The sequence below is a fragment of the Pinus tabuliformis genome, chromosome 2_2 (genome assembly GCF_031772625.1).
Source record: "Pinus tabuliformis cultivar Carrire ecotype Pingquan chromosome 2_2, CPIR1, whole genome shotgun sequence".
In the NCBI taxonomy this organism is placed as follows: Eukaryota; Viridiplantae; Streptophyta; class Pinopsida; order Pinales; family Pinaceae; genus Pinus; species Pinus tabuliformis.
This window is the reverse complement of record NC_142300.1, coordinates 588,530,985-588,549,336: the sequence shown is the minus strand read 5'-3', so window position 1 is coordinate 588,549,336 and position 18,352 is coordinate 588,530,985.

Sequence of the window (18,352 nt, the reverse complement as noted above, 5' to 3'; positions counted from 1 at the left end):
CCATAAAAAGGAAAGTCTAGGCTGAAACCCGATGTCATAACTCGGAAAAACCATGCCACCAATAGTAAGAGAGTCATACACCAACATGCAAATCCATGCATGTCCAAACTAGCTAGGAAATCACAAATGTAAAAGGTTACTTGCAAGTATTCCCACTGAAGTTGCTTGATCTTGTTCTTCTTCCTTGATCCTTTCTTTCGTTCCTTGCCCTTTGCTTTCTTTTCCTTCCTTGATCCAAAGCTAGAGTGGTACAAGAAAAATATAAGTCACTAAGAGTGTGAGAGAGAGACAGAGAATAATGAGAGAGCTCCAAACTTGAACTAAAAAAAGGTTACCAAATGATCCTCATAAGCCTTTTTATTAATGAGGCTTTTAGTTTCTTAATTTTCCATTATTTTCCTTCAATTTCCTCCTCATATGCAACCTGTGATGTTTCACCTTACTCTACTCTTAATTTCCTTCACTTTCATAGATAAATGTTCGAAAAATGTTTTTTTCCTTTTAATGCCTTTTCCAATTTTCCTTAGCCAAAACACACATCCAATGATTACCACTAGGATATCTTTGCCTAACATTTATCTTGGAATAAGTGTCCCTTAACCATAGTCTTATTTTACATTTATTAACTTTTATTACATGAAATTTTCACCAGGGTGGTTATAGAACCCTCCCCTTTAGGGAACGCCATCCTCAGTGTTAAAACATACAATTTTCTCAGCAAAACCACTGAAAAGAAAATAGATTTTCCATGGAGATTTATAAGTTATCGTGTTGCAGTATTTACAATGAAAGACCTGCTCAAAAGAAAAAATCATGACAATATGAAAATATAACAACCATAATAATATGACCCCCATACCACTTATTGGACCTTTTATAATTTAGCTCATGGAAATATTTACATCAATATACATATACATACATATACCAAAACATTAGTAAAACATATGCCAAACATATACCAACATCAAACCATAACTAATTTGCCTCAACTGATAAAGAATGAAGGATACAAGGCCCACATTTGATCTGCCATCTCCCATGTAGCTTTTTTAGGCCCAAATTGCTTCCACTGCACTTTAACTTGTATTATGGCTCTGTTCCTAAGCATGATATGTTTATGCTGCAATATGCATTAAGGCTTCAACTGGAACTCTCCTTCTTTCTCTACTTGCACTACACACCAATCAATAACATGTTCAACATCCTTTATATAATTATTAAGCAATGAAATATGAAAAATATCATGGACTTTCAGTATTGGACGTAGCACAAGTCGATATGCAACTAGTCTAATCCTCTCTAGGACCTTGAAATTCCCTCAATACCGTTTTGGTGAATTCACACGCAAACTAATCCTTAAAGAGATTTTCTTGGGTTTGATGCAGAAATACAAATGTTCCCCAACCTGAAAATCCTTGAACACCTTGTGATGATCCACATAATTGATCTTTCTATCCTGTGCTACCTTCATATTCTTCTTTATAACCTTCATTTCATGCTCCATATCTACCAACATATGCGTTCCAATAAGTATCCAGTTCACTGGATCACTCTAGTTGATGGAAGTGTTACAACTTCATCCATACAATGCCTCAAAATGACTCATCCTCGATGGCTACTAATAACCATTGTTGTATGCGAACTCCACCAATGGAAGATACTCCTCCCATTTATTCTGCTGGTGGATGAGGTACATACTTAACATATACTCCAAGATCCTCTTGACCCTCTTTGTCTTCCCATCTATTTGTGGATGATAAGTGGTACTGAAGGCCAACTCTATACCCAAGCCTGGAAATAGCTCATTCCAAAAATTGGAAGTGAACTTTACATCCCTATCTGACACAATCTTCTTTGGAACACCATGCAATATCACCATCTCTAGTGAACACAAGTGCTACCTCACTGCTTGAATATTTAGTCTTTACTAGAATGAAGTGAGCTACCTTTCTCAACCTGTCAACCATGACCATAATAGAATCATGTCTTCTTACTATCCTCGAAAGACCTGTGATGAAATACATGGAAATGACCTCCCATTTCCATTCTAGTATCATTATAGGTTGTAGTAAACCACATGGATTCTTACATTGTGCCTTGACCTGTTGAAAATATAAGCATCTAGCCATGAACTTTGTGACTTCTTTCTTCAGATTCAACCAATAGTAGAACTTCTTCACCACCATCAATGTCTTTTGATATCTTGTATGACCCGAGTATGCTTTTGCATGAAACTCCCTCAAGATAATATTCTTGAGCTCATAACAATTTAGCACATAGATCATGTCCTTAAATCTCACTAAAGCATATGTCGTGAGATGATAGTATGCATCCTGTTCACCGGTACCTGTACCTATACATGTGCTCTGATGTAACCTGTGCATAGTCTCCATGTATTTTTCATCCCGTTGTCATGACTACAAGATCCAATCTAGTAACGTTGTACCATAAGAGCTCATATTTTTGATATGATTTACATGTACCTTCCTCCTAAGAGCATTCGCAACCCGGTTTTCCTTCTGTTCGATGTATCTGATCCCAAAGTCAAAATCACTAAGGGTAGTCAACCATCTAGCTTTCCTAGCATTTAGATTCGGTTGATCAAACAAATATCATAACCCACTATGATTGCTCATCAATGTACACCTCGAGCCAAGAAGATAGTGCCTCCACATGTTCAATGTGTGTATAATCATGGATAGGTCAATATTGTTCATTCGATAGTTCTTCTCATGCTCATTGAATTTTCATGACTCATAGCACACTACATATCCTTCTTGCATGAGAACTCCGCTATGTCCTCTCTTGTAAGCATCTGTACATAGTACAAATTACTCATCTGGATCGACAATCTTTAGCACTGTTGCATGTGTCAACAACTACTTAAGTTGATCAAAAATAGCTTCACATTCTTTTGTCCATTCGAAATTCTTACATTTCCACTGCAATGATGTGATAGGATATGCAATGTGTGAGAATTTATTTATGAACTTCCTATAGTAGCTTGTCAATCCCATAAATGATCTCACCTCATCCACATTCTTAGGAGTTTCTTGCTCCATAATATCTCTTATCTTTTCTGGATCCACTACTATGCCATCCTTGGAGACAACGTTCCCCAAACAATGTACCTCCATCTGAAAGAAGTTGCACTTGCTAAGTTTAGCATACAACTAATGCTCTTTGTTGATAGCGTTTGACCCACCAACATGTGAGGGGATCTCCCCGATAAGAAGTCACAATTAGACCTCAGATTGTTTGGTGTTGGAGTCCCAACAGTGGGTCTATTGGTAATGCCTTAACCACGATTTTGCATAGAGGGAAGTAAGATAACTCTATTGGTAGCAAGGATGTGATAGCTGCATTGAGTCAAGAAAGATGCATGAGAGGTTCGAACACATGAGGGTTGAGATGAGTGCACCCCTTAGTAACCTATAATAGTACTCGGATGGGAAGGGAACACATGAGAGAAACCACATCACAAGTTGGAAGCCAAGTTAGTTGGCATTCCAAAATGATGGTTAAACCAAGAACACATTTCAGAAATATTCATAGATACTCATATAGAATAGTCCATACATTCATGCATAAGAAAGAAAATACATATGCCATTTAGATTAAACAAGATATTTGAAATAAAATACAACATATGCATGAAAGGTGTTAGGTATTATTATATAAATAAGTGTAAGTTCTAGTTATATGATACATCTAGAACAACCACTAGTTCCAATAGTGGAACATTATAGCCACATTTGCCTGCTCCTCCAAAGTGATGTACTACCTCCATGTAGTGGAGAAGCCAAGGTGCATTATAATACTGTCCAAACTCTCTCCAAGATAGTCTTATTGGAAGCTTGGTTGACCAAAATCCTATACAATTGGTTATGCCGGACTATCTATAGCAAAGGGTGGGGTGTTATAGACATTTTTGTGCCTTACAGATATAAGCATGAAATGTCCATAATCTAAGGTATCCAAAGTCCCTAAACATGTTGTTCCTACCCCTAGAGGAACAAGGCTAACAAACCACAGCAATTCACAGAAGTTCTCCACCAGAAACTGCTCAAAAACAAGTCAATTTAGGATCAATTCAGAGGCTCCACTAGCTGTCTACGCTGAAATGCAGAGATTACACTGGCTAGGTGCACTGCAACGCAGGTAGAAGCACTACCAGGGTGCGCTGAGCGGGAAGTGACAAATGGAAAGTTCATTGAACGAGGTGGAAAGACCCTGGAAGCTTCCAGAATCTTCTCCAATGACACTTGCCTCAATGAATTCGACTAGTGATGAGTAAGAGGTTCTTAGTCTCCAAGTGGAAGAAAGAACTGACAGAGGGAGAGGACACTAGTCAGATCTCAAGCTGACTCATCCTCTCTCCAAACATCTATATATGGATCTCTCCTCCATGAGATCCAGGAGGCTGGAATTTTGTTATTGCAAAGAATTGCTGTTGGTTTGAGATTGGAATCATTGGGTGCTTAATGCTTTAAAGGGAGGTGAAGATAAGAATTTCATTTGCTGGGAAGGAGATGCTGGATTGGAGCCCTCTTGGTTGTATCTCCTCCTGAACCTTGTTATTCATCAATAAATCTATCTTGGTTTCTCCTATATACTGATGTATCTTTGATGTATGATTGCATTAGTATGTTTAGTTTATTTCTAATCCTGAACTAGTTATGAATATGAATCTATGTCTTTGTGTAGTGTTCTCTTCTTGTGATCTTGCAGGGACCTGTTGAAGCCGGGCGAGCGAGAAGGCAAGTAGCTGGGAACTCTCAAAGAGAAGAGAAACTGGATCGAGGGACAAACGGAAGACACTAGTTAGTCCATCCATCTCTCTTCATTCTTAATTCATAAAGGAAGAATACTAGAATAGTTGTTTCTGTTTGTTGCTAAGGCACTGTCACACCTTAGGTGGATAGGATCGTCCTGCATAGGCATTTTTCCCCACAAAAAATTGGCGACTCTGCTGGGGAAATCTGTTTAGTCATTTTATTTGTGTCTCTATCATTGTTTGTTTCATAGACTCAACAACAACAATCGAACTGCATCTGCTATTCTCAGATGCAAAGTAGACAGTTGCTGCTTTGATCCAATCACTCGATTTGTCTATGATTTGAACAATGGACTCACAAGTGATTTGATGATCCTTTGTGATAGATCTTAGTCCTCCTTCAAATCATCCCTTTGATTGTACCTTGCTTGTTGCTTTTATTTGGCCTGAAACCGTAGATTAATCAGCAAACTGTAACCCAGAAACAACTCTCGTTTCTGCTTCAGCGCAGACTCTGTGAAGAGGTTCTGCATTTCAACACAGGTCCCATGAAGGCTACCTGCGCTGAATGTCAAAACCTCTGTGTTAGGAGTGTGCTGATCCAGTTTAGGCCTTGTGCAGCTGGGGTTCTCTGCTCTGTTTTTCCTTGTTTTGATCTGTGATTTCTACAGCCTTTAACCAGCATAGGTACCTGTCTGATAACTCCTTTTCTCTGCTTAAATTCTGCCTCCTTTTGTACAAAAATACTACGAGTATTTTTATGTGTTTGTGGTGTCATTTACATTTTTCCTTTGCAAGAGTGAAATAGTCATCCTGTAGCCCTTGATTCAGATCTGTTGATTGTGATCTTAGAAGAGAGTTCATTGGCTATTGGCAGATTGATTATGCGTTTACTTTTGCTTTTGGTTTGAGTTTGTCTCTTTTAAGTGTCGAAACAAGTGTTCATTTCGAAAGTCGTAAAGTGTTGTATTATCTTCTACCCTTTCTAATTTCGAAAAAGTAAACTTGTTTGTATTTGTCATTTAAAAGAAAATTCAAAGTTGTACAAAAAGCTTTCTTTTTAGGCATCAATATTAAGAGAGCGGAAAACAAACACCTGCATTGTGCATTTGCATCTTGATAGTTTGCATGCTTGATTTAGGAAAAGTGCATTTAGAGTGTGTTGATTGCTCTTTGAGAAAAGATGGTGTCTTTCTTTTCCCTTTGTAGCTAGGGTTTTTGATTGTTGAAAAGATATAAAAGCTTGCTTATCATCTTTAGACTGCATTTAGGAATTGTATCATACATCTCGTGGTGATCCAAAAAGGCAAACTCCTAAGAAATATCAACCTAAAATAAATTGAATGAACTTAACAACGCTTTGTAACTTAACGCACAACATAGAGGTCTAGGCTAGAGACGTGTTCCGGCGTCGTAAAGCCTGGTGACTGTCGATCTCGTTCATGGTGGGTGATTCCTCCTGAGGGACGATAGCGCCAGTACGGATTGTGCTCCCACGTACCGTCGAGTGTATATTGGGAGACCCCTATAGGCATAAAAGCTTTATCCTTAGGAAGCTGTGTCGATTGCCCTACTGATCGCAATGCACTGAACACAGCATTCAGGAAGATTGACCACCCGTACCTTAAAAAGTATTCTACGGTTTTGCGAAAAGTTTGGCACACCCTCTACCTAGAACTCCAGAGCAGTTCCTTTTGGCCTTTTTCAGAATCTATAACGGAAAAAGTCCATCCGAGCATTTGTCACTTAGGGCTCGTTAAAACATCGAAGGAGCCTAGAACTCCAGAGCAGTTCCTTTTGGCCTTTTTCAGAATCTATAACGGAAAAAGTCCATCCGAGCATTTGTCACTTAGGGCTCGTTAAAACATCGAAGGAGACTAGAGTCATCTTTAGCTTTTTCTCGACTCTTTAAAATTGAAAAAGCAAGTTGTGTCTAAAGCGTCTAAAAAATTCATTTAATTCGGAAACACACTTTCCCCTTTTTGTATTTTGGTTGATCGAGCAATCCTCAATTGTGGAAGAAAGTCAATTGAAACCCCGTCGTTCACGGAGGCTTACGAGTCAACCGTCTTTGTCTCCGGAATCGAAAACAGTACGGACAAAGCGAACTCGTTTAACCGGTTCGAAATCTCCTATCAAAGTTAGAACAAATGTTCCGACAACATCTGAGATTCCAGTTACTCCAAACATTTATGGAAACCCTGCCTCCACAGAAGAAGTTCAACAACCACAGAGGGACAGTGATACTGATCCTAGTCTGAGAACAAACACTTGTGTTACTGAACCAGTTCCATCTGTAACCGGTTCAGAGAGTCTTGTTCTTCAAACATCTGTCGCTGTTAATTCAACCCCTTCTTCGGCACCAGAAATATTTTACGGACCTGACGGTCTTCCCCTTCCACCTAGTTTGATTGCGATAGAGGAAATTGTAGAAGATCCGCAAGCAAGTACTCCAACACATTTTGGAGTCGGGGTCACTCTATTTCCTTCGACATCAGAAGTTAGTCTACCACCAGTGGAAGTTCCTGTAGAATCGCTAGGTAATCTCTTGGATAGACTCAAAATGTCTGAACAACCGTCAACATCTAGGACTATGTCAAATGACACAGCGATAGCAGAACTCCCTGCCGTCACTCCGACAATGTTTGCCGGCATACCATCTGTCCCGACTAGCTCACAACCGCTAGAAGGAGCCCACCCAGGGACTATTTCGACAGTGTGGTCCATTCCAGTTTGTTCCTCCGGAATAATATCCGGCAACTCTTATGTTGAGACTCGCCAGATTGATCCATTTGGAGGTCAATTTGGGCAATCCAGTCCCCAAGGACAAACAATCCCTTTGAGTTCCGGATTGCCACCGTATGGGGAGCAGTATGCCATTTCATTACCCCCTCCGGGAGTATATCCATACGGGAGTTCACAACAATATTCAGGTTATACTGGAGTTACATCAAGTGGTTGGGTACCTATGCTACCCCAATAACCAAGGGTTGTGTATTCTATGCAACAATGTGTACCTATGTCGAACATCCCGACCACACCGGCTATTGTGACAGTGTCGCAAGCTCAAACGTTGCCTGTTGTATGTCAACCTCAGATTTCTCAGGTTGTAATGCAACAGCCCCTTGACCCTGTGACTCAACCACAATCGCCTACTGGTGGGGCGACACAGGTCCAAACGGGTACAATTACCCCACACCTTGGTCCAATGGTTAGTATAGCGCAACAGAACATGGCTTTGCAACCATGGTTAGTGCAATACCAACAACCACAATTCCAACAAGTATACCAAGGTTCTGAGCAGCAGATCTTTGCAAACAGTGGACAACCCGTACATTCAAAACGGTCAAAATCAACCACTTTACAGTGGTCATGTCCACCAACCATATCAGTCATACCAACATCAATTACATTATGCTGGTATGCAAAGGCCAACTGCTCAGGCAATTCCATCGTATCCTGGGTATGCTTCACCTAACCTGAATCAACAGTTACCATTCGTGGCAACTTTAGAGTTACCCGATTTACACCGGTTAACAAACGATCCAATTGCTTACGCCCCTTGGTGGCCAGCGATTCCTCACAAACTTCCTTCAGACATTCCTAAATTTAATGGAAATCCAGGTGAAGATCCATCGAATCATGTGATGACATTTCATCTATGGTGTTCATCAAACACCCTAAACGATGATTCGATAAGGCTTCGCCTTTTTCAGAGGACGTTAACGGGTCCAGCGGCAAAATGGTATATTGAATTGCCTAGAGCTTCGTTCGACAATTTCAGCACCTTAGCCATGACATTCTTAACCCATTTTCAATTACCGATAAGGTATGAAATGGGAATGGAAATCTTAACCAACTTCAAACAGACGACGGCCACTCACATATCTGATCATATACATGAGTGGCGACGTCGTCGTAGGATGGTAAAAACGTACGTTCCCGATCAGCTATTAGCTGAATGGTTTATCAAGTCGTTACTTCCTGCTATAACGAAAGATGTGGCAAAGGGGGGAGTCGTAACGGAAGAGCAAGTTATCGCTCGTGCGCAATATCTAGACTTGGTCTATACTCAGTCTGGCACGCTCTATGACAAAATACCTGACGCCCCTAGACCGGAATTTTTGATTCTTCCTCCTCCTAAATCAAACAATGACTCTCATGCCGGTGATGGCGTGATTGGCACGACAAACGCGAAATCAACAAAGGCCAACTCCTAGAAGGCCCGTAAGATGTCGGATCAAAATGCAAAAGACGAAATTCTTGCTTCGGAAGTAAATGTCGTATCAGTAGATAAGGGCAAAGAAACCAAACAACCAGGAAGCAAGAAAAAACAAAACAAAGGGAAGAAGAAGAAACAGGGTGAGTCATCCCCTGAAAAAACTTCTTCAAACCCTCCTGGAAATAGGAAACCTCCCCCTTCAGGGTGTCAGATATGTGATGAGGATCATTGGACGAAAGAATGTCCATACAAAGCTGAGCTTAGAAGGTTCTTCAAGAGTTCGCAAACCTCAGCTGTGTTAACTGATCCGTTTCCAAATCCAGGTCAAAATCTGGTTGATAGTGGAAATGCTTCCCTGTCGCAAGTGCTTATGTTGTGGATTTCCAAGCAACAAAATGATGCTTTGATTTCGACAAGGAACAAAGATTACGGGAATTCGCAGCTGTCGAACGGCAAGGAAAAAGATCAACCAAGCAGTTCGACAACAACTTCGACAGAAGTTGTACCACCCATCATCTCTGAATTAACAATAAAACCACCAAAGGGAGTAGTACACAAGTAGACATTTAATCCTCGCGCCAGAGGAGCGCAACATTATAACATAGTGGAAGATTTGGCCCAATCGCCATCCGCTATGTCGACTCTTGAAGTACTACAAAATTGCCCGTCCCAAAGGCAGGCTTTGTTATCAGCCATTGGTGGGGTTGATCCTAAGGATTCCAATCTTGTATCCTTTGACCACAAAGGATACGATCCTCAGTTACTAGCTCAACTGGCTTTCCTTATCCAAGTGAAAGCCCTCAATAAGACTGTTCACCGAACAATTATTGATGAGGGGGCATCTACATGTATTATGTCGATGAGTTGCTGGAAAACTTTAGGATCTCCAACTTTGTCGCAATCTTCGACAACATTAAAAGCATTCGACGGAAGGACATATACCCCATATGGTATCCTAAATAACTTGAAGGTTGAACTAGGGGGAAAAACGGTAGAAATAGATGTTGAAGTCATCGATGGGAATCTTGATTACAACATCCTACTAGGAAGACCGTGGATCTACGCCATGGCAGCTGTTGTGTCGATCTATTTTAGAAAGATTGTATTCCCCTTTCAAGGGGGAATTACAATCGTCGACCAACAAAACTTCCTCCCTAATGGTTCACAAGTTACAGGAAGCATTCCCATGATCCATGGAAGCCCTCATTCGCTTCAGAATATCGGAGTAGGCCTACTAAAAGATCCTATACTAATGGGAACTTTCACTTTCCCACCACCAAGCCATTTGGCGGAAGTAGCATCGATAGGTACCTGCAATATGATATCTTCCACGAAGATCTCAGAAGACGATATCGACATGGATCATGCAATAGTTTTGCCCCCAAGCCCAATAGAAATTTTGTAGCAATCAATGTTTCTGGCATGGGAGGCGAACTCAAGTCAACGCTCATCAAGTGTTTGGATAGATAGGTCTAGAGAATATGGTACCCCTTTAGATCCTTGGTCGCGAGTGCATGGAACCGACGAAGGAATTCTACAATCAATGTTGATTGAAGGGGCACCATGGAATGATTGCCACCATCATTCCCTTCTTCCAGATTATGAAGAAGATACTCAAGACGACCTTTATCACCCTTCAGTTTTTGAATTTCTATCAAATACTGTAAACATGGTGGATTCCGAGCGAAACCTATCCAATATTGAAGAGACTATAGCCATAAATATCTCAACCAAAGCAGATGTTGTAGAGAATATTTATGTCGGCAAAGGTTGTTCTCCTTCAGAACTGGAAATATATAACGCTCTTTTTCGCGAGTTCAGAGATGTCTTTGCTTGGTCATATGATGAAATGCCAGGCATCGACTCGAGTATTGTTGAACATGAAATTAAGATGTATCCTGATGTCAAACCGATAAGACAACGGCTCAGGCAGGTGCACCCCAAAAAAGGCGCTGCAATTAAGGCAGAAGTTGAAAAACTTCTCCATGTTGGTTTCATCTACCCGGTTCCTCTAACCGATTGGGTATCGAATATTGTCCCTGTTATGAAAAAACAAGGAACAATTAGAGTGTGCGTCGATTATAGGGATGTAAATCAAGCTTGTCCAAAAGACGACTACCCTACACCCTTCATCGACCAGATAATTGATGAATGCACCGGATGTGAAATCTTTTCATTTATGGATGGATTCTCAGGGTATAATCAAATAAATATCCGCCCACAGGACCAGTCAAAGACTGAATTCATTTGTCCGTGGGGCACATTCGCATATCGAAAATTACCCTTTGGTTTAAAGAACGCTGGGGCGACGTTTCAGAGGGCAATGAATTATGCCTTCAATGACATCAAAAACATCGTTCAACCATACCTCGAAAACCTTCCGGCTCATTCCCGAAAGCGGACTGATCATCCGCAGCATTTAAGAGCGATATTTCTACGTTGCCAACACTATAATATACGACTCAATCCACACAAATGTGTATTTTGCGTCAGCTCTGGTCGTTTACTTGGAATTGTAGTCTCCAAAGATGGGATTCGTCTCGACCCTTGCAAGGTTCAGGCAATCATAAATTTGCCTCCACCTACAAATTTGCTTCAGATTCAGAAACTCCAAGGGAAAGCAAACTTTCTGAGGAGGTTCATTCCGAATTACGCAGAACTTGCTAAAGGTTATACTCGTCTTTTGAAAAAGGATGTACCTTTTGTCTGGGACCAGGTGGCGCAAGCTTCCTTTGACGCTCTGAAAGATTCTCTAGTAAAAGCATCATTAATGTATGCCCCAGACTATCAAAGAGATTTTAACCTGTATCTGGCTGCAGCGGATACGACCATTGCGATGGTTTTAGTTCAAGAAGTCGATGGAATCGAACACCCTATATATTATTTAAGTAGAAACTTAAATGATACAGAAAGTAAATATTCTTATGTTGAAAAGCTAGCACTTGCTGCTGTTCAAGCGATACAAAGATTTCGACATTATGTCCTCTTTTGGAAAACTACCATTCTATCAGATTGCAACCCCATGACTTATATATTGTCGGGACAGTTGCTGGGGGGCAAATATTCAAAATGGATAGCAATCCTTCAAGAGTTTGATCTGGAATTTGTAAAATCCAAATCAAAGAAAGCTTTGGTTTTCGCAGAATTATTGTGCGATCTCCCATCGTCGTCCAACGATGAAACATCCAAAGAATCAATCGTGGACGAGAATTTGTTTCTGATATCTACAAGAAATGAGTGGTATGGAGATATAATAATTTATCTCCAAACCCAAAAGTTTAGGCCTGACACCTCTCACTCAGAACAGAAACGTATACGATACCAAGCAAAAGACTACATGATCGTCAGTGATACGCTTTACCGTCGTGGTATCGATACAGTTCTGAGAAGGTGCCTCACTCATGAGGAGGCCGAAAAAGCCCTGAATGAGTGTCATTCAGGCGCGTGTGGGGGGCATCAATCTGGAAATGCTACAGCACAGAAAATCTTACGAGCAGGATACTTATGGCCAACCATGTTCAAAGGTTGCATAACCGCAGTCAGAAGTTGCCATGCTTGTCAAATTTTTGATAGCAAAACCAGAAGACCACCCGCACCTTTACAGCCAATAGTTGCTGTGGGGCCTTTCGCCAAATGGGGCATCAATTTCATGACATGTAACCCCACCTCGACCGGGGGGCATGGGTATATTATAGTCGCCGTTGACTATTTTATCAAATGGGCCGAGGCGATGCCTAGATTAGATAACACTGGTGAAACAGCTGCCCTTTTCTTTTTCAATCATGTAGTCGCCAGATTTGGCCTACCACAGGCTATAGTTACGGATCATGGATCGCATTTTCGCAATCACATGATGGTCGAATTAGCTGCCAAGCTAGGGCTATCTCACGATAGCTCTACCCCGTATTATCCACAAGCCAACGGACAGGTTGAAGCGATCAACAAAGTCCTGAAACGTATGTTGCAAAGGATGATCGGAGTTCACAAAAGAAGGTGGCACCTAATCCTGTACTCAGCCTTGTGGGCTTACCGAACATTGGTAAGGAATGCGATCGGGTTCACACCTTTCCAACTCGTGTATGGCCTGGAAGCAGTCTTGCCAGTCCAGTGTGAAATCTCGTCTCTCAAACTCGCAATTGATCTCCTCCCCGGAACTTCAGAAGAAGAGGCCTGTTTCTTGGAATTAATCCAATTGGATGAAACCCATCCTGATGCCGCTTTGGCTAACGAAGCCCATAAGAAACGAGTCAAGGCGCAGTTCGACAAAAATTTCAAACCCCGTGTCTTTTCAGAAGGTGACTTGGTCTTGCTTTACGACCAAGAATCCGATAAATTGGGAGCAGGGAAATTTAATTCTTTATGGATGGGCCCCTATATTTTTAAACGAGTGTTAGCAAAAGGAGCCTACGAGTTAATGGATTATGACGGAATTCCACTGGCGCAGCCTCGTAATGGGTTGTACCTCAAGCGTTACTATGCTTAAATAGTAACCTGTATGCTTTTGTTGTATTTTGTTTTCGCTAAAGTGTTTGTTTTGGTCGAGTAATCCACCTTTTTACATTTATTGCAGATGTCAAACCTTCTGGAGACATGTGTGGGATACACCGACGGAGCGAGTCGTAGTTCGCGGAACCTGTCCTCCGCAGCCTGGGCCATTTTTTATCCAAGCAGCGAGTTAGTAAGTTTCAGAGGTGTATGTATTGGGCAATCAACGAATAATATCGATGAGTATGGCACGTTGATAGAACTGCTCTCTGATGCCATCACCCATAGTATACGCCGACTAATTGTCAGGCTAGACTCACAACTCCTAATACTTCAACTCAATGGTATATATTCCGTCCGCAACCCAGCTATTTATCGAATGTTCCTAAGGGTTAAGATTTTGGAAAGACAGTTTGATTTAATTCAATACCAGCATATTTCCATAAACTTAAACACATTAACCGACTCATTAGCAAACTATGTGTTAGATAGACATTTGCGACATTTATAAAAAGAAACACATCATCAGTATTGTACATATGGATCACATAACTCAACCAGAATAAAACCCCGAAAATCAAAATATATATATATATAAGCTGTTTATGGTTTGCATATAATGTTCTGTAACCAAGACAAAATCGGTCACATGACCCAAAAACTCAAAAGTACTAGGGGGCACCCTAGTCTAGTGATGCTCATGATAGCACGTCACGGCCTGTGCGATCACGTGTAAGAGACGAGTCCATCGTCTAGGCACACCAGTAGTATGCCGCTGCAACTGTAAGGGCAACTCGTCGATCCTCACGTCTGGAATGCCGAGAGTAAGGCTCTCAACCTACTCCTGCACAACTGTAAGGGTCTCAGCCACATCAAGGTCACGAAGAATAACCCTCCCAGCAGTCTCCCCTACTGGGGCAGCGGCTAGCGCTCTCGGGCGAACTGCTGGACGAACAGGACCAACATCTGCATGCACACATGAGTTTGATTAAAGTCTTGATAGAATAAAGCACAAGGACATTATAAATAAAAACAGTAAACAGTGATATGGTCAAATATTTTACCAATAGCGCCCCACTGTTCGCCATCCGGCAGTACCAAATCCGGATCACCCCGGAAGTCCATACCAACATATGGATACTCGGAATAGACCATCTCCTGACGCTCGAACCACCTGAAGAAGGTACCAGTGAAGGAAATCTGAGATTGACCAGCATGCCTAGACATGTGATCAACCCATCTCTGCATGCGTGGTTCAGTAGGAGAAGGCAAGTCGAGTGCAATGTACTGTGGCTGCATCAGTGGTATCTTCTCCAAAGCAAAGGCGGTCAAAATAGAACCAAACCCAAAGTTCTTCAACTTCCCATCCTTTACCTTGGTTAACTGACTTTTCATCTGAAGAAGTACTACATCACACCAGTTGAATATTTTCGGTTGGAGACACTCCAAGGCATGCTGCACATAGGATCTGTTGGCTACGTGAAGAGACGCGCTACCGGCCATCCTACCAATAGTATACAAGATAGACCTGAGGGACCTGTCAGCAATCTCACGGATAACGATCTTGCCGTCTCTGCTCGGCTGAGATCCTTCCCTGCAATACTGGCGGACATAATCTCTCACAGAGTCACTCCCTCAGGCCGAACCTGACAAAGAAATGGGGGCACCCCGCCTCGACAAGCCAGTCAAGAAGTAAATGTCTACTACGGTCAAGGGGATAGATTTGCCCCTAATCTGAAATACTTGGTTGATAGGATCCCAAGCGTCGAGCAAATACTGTAGTAGGTTGATCTGCTGTCTCATGCTAGAGATGCAGAAGAACTTCAGAGGGCCACAGTTCCTCAGCGCGTTCGCTGTAACTGGATCATGTAGGGCAATCATGTCCTCTTCTTCATGCTCTCGTTCTCGCCATGTAAGGGTCATTTTGCTCAAATATCCCTGCAAAACAAACAAGAGAAGGAGTAAGATCCTGATTTTGATGCAAAATAGGCAAAATTTTCATCAAAAAATGTGCAACAAGTTCCTCTTTTTCGCCCAACGCACCTGCAGGAGTGGTTCACCTGCGTTGAATGTCAAACTGCCTTCATACTGGCTGACATTCAGCGCAGGTTTCGCTAGGCACAAGGTGCGTTGATAGGAAAACGAGCTCATGAAACCCCAGGGGCTCAGAAAAACAGGAAAAGAGGCACAGAATGCAAAAAGGAAACTATGAAAAGAAAGAGCTAGGGTTTAGCTCCTACCTGGTCCAGACGGCACTGAGAATCGTCCATAGAATCTCCCGAAATCAGCGGGTGAAAATCAAGGGGGAAGAGGCACCTCCAAAGCTCCAACAAACCAAGTTCAAATGAAATGGTAAAATGAGAGGTAAAAACACTTTTTAATTGTTTTTTATGTAGTTAAAAGCAAAATATTAGGGTTTTAATCTCATTTTCAAGCCAATGTTATTCATTTCTAACTAGTTTGATGCAGCAATTGAAGGTACGGTACTATCTTTGAAAAGGGCAAAGCTAGTTATGGTAAAAAATCAAAACTAGACCATGAATTACCGAGCAGTTTTAGCACATAGTTCATGCTCGTTAAAAAATAAACATAAGATTGAGTAGTGTTTTTCCGCGTTTAAGCTCGTTAAAAAATAAACTACCTCCCGGTAAATAACCACAGTGAATGTAATATTATCAGCCATTAAAGCCTTGGTCATGTTTGCACCGTCACCTCCACTTTTCCATTGGCCGATTGTTCACCTCCATATGATTGTTTACCCATTTTGAGGAACAGCTGCGAAGAGTGATTTCACTAGCCATCCTTGTCACACTGCCGTGATTGGAAAATTCCAACCCGTACTTGGAATCAGCTGCTAACCCGTTTTATCACTCGTTCCTCAAAAGACGAGTCTTCTTTAAGCTCTTTTCATCTGACTCGTAAAATATGAAAAGATTGCCGAGTTTTGGCCTTCCAGCTCATTAAAGCGACCGGAAGTGCTATCCCTCCTCTAGATTTTAATATTTTTGGACCTGAGGGATTATTGCACAAAAAGATCGAGCGCTTGTTTTGTTCGGCTCGTTAAAACTATCGAAAACTCATCCCTTCTGTATTGTTTTATACTTTTTCGGACTTAAGGGATTAGATGACGAAAAAGGACTTTCGGAGTTGACTTTACGTACCTTTTCAGACTCTCTAAAAATGAAAAGGACCGAGTTATCTTTGTCGTTAGACTCGTTAAAAGCATTAAATAGTGACAAACTTGTCTTTAGACGAGAACGAGTTTCACTATCGCTAGGCTCGTTAAAACATAGCGATGGGCTTGCCCGAAGTGCAAGTTATAGAACAAGAATATGTTATCCTCCTCAAGCTTGACAAAAATAAAGAGGTATTGGTCAGCAATGACTGGGGAAAAATTGGGAGAAACTCAAGAAAACTTTGATGGTAGCAAGTCGCTCATGAACATGACACTTTTTCCTCCGCACCACAGTCGGGTTGGGTTGTTTCATTCACCGGTCACATCACCATGGTCTCGCCATACCATCCATATTTGGGGTAATGCTACCGATCCATCGCATAAGTGTCGCCATATGTTCAAGAGAAGTCGTTCAGAGAAGTCACCCGTGTCCCATCCACTACCATACATTATCCTTCATTCTTTTCATGACCGCCACCCTGAATCATATGTCATCAGATCGTTTTCACCTCCATCAAAATCATTAGCTCCGTTCCGTGTCATTGATGTGGGATTCATTAAGGCCCTCCTTTGACGGATCACTTCTTGTCGACATCAGCTCATTATCCAAGAAGTTGATCTAGGAACAACCCCTTCAGTACTTTGAAGCTTGCATGCCTCAATGGCAAGTTTCTCACTTCCGGCGACAGGTATACATCAATGACCTTTGACTGAAAGATTTTGCGTGGTGTTCGACGCCAAGTCCTTTATTCACACCACGTGAATTGTGCTGCAGTACCTTGAGGGTCATTATCATTATCGGTGATTCCTCCCGCGCTTGTTAACGGTTTACCTCATTGACCGGTAATCAAGCGATGTCTTTCCATGTTCGACTTCAGAACATTTCTCACATGGATCGACTTGTACTTAGAGTGAAGATCGAACGAGTTTGAAGACCCCAGATCTAGTTTCATCCATCCGGGCTGCGATATATATTCAGGAAAGATAAAGACATTGACATGTACATCATTGCAACAGATAATCATCCTACCCAAAGGATGATAATTTCATCAAAATTATCAGTCTACCATCATACGATCGTCTGTTCTATGTACAGAAAAATGAATTTATAAAGCTGAGCATGGGAATGCCCGCCTCAGCTAGATCATGAAAGCAGTATGAAAAATAATGTGTTGTATTGTATCTTATTACAGGTCTCCTCCCAGCATTGGATGAACTTCAGATCCTCCTAATAAAGCATTTCACCCGATAAACAGCCTCATACTTTAGGGGGCAACTGTTATAGACATTTTTGTGCCTTACAGCTATAAGCATGAAATGTCCATAATATAAGGGATCCAAAGTCCCTAAACATGTTGTTCCTACCCCTAGAGGAACAAGGCTAACAAACCACAGCAATTCACAGAAGTTCTCCACCAAAAACTACTCAAAAACAAGTCAATTCAGGATCAATTCAGAGGCTCCACTAGCTGTCTACGCTAAAATGTAGAGATTACACTGGCTAGGTGCACTGCAACGCAGGTAGAAGCACTACCAGGGTGCGCTGAGCGGGAAGTGACAAATGGCAAGTTCATTCAACGAGGTGGAAAGACCCTAGAAGCTTCCAGAATCTTCTCCAATGACACTTGCCTGAATGAATTCGACTAGTGATGAGTAAGAGGCTCTTAGTCTCCAAGTGGAAGCAAGAACT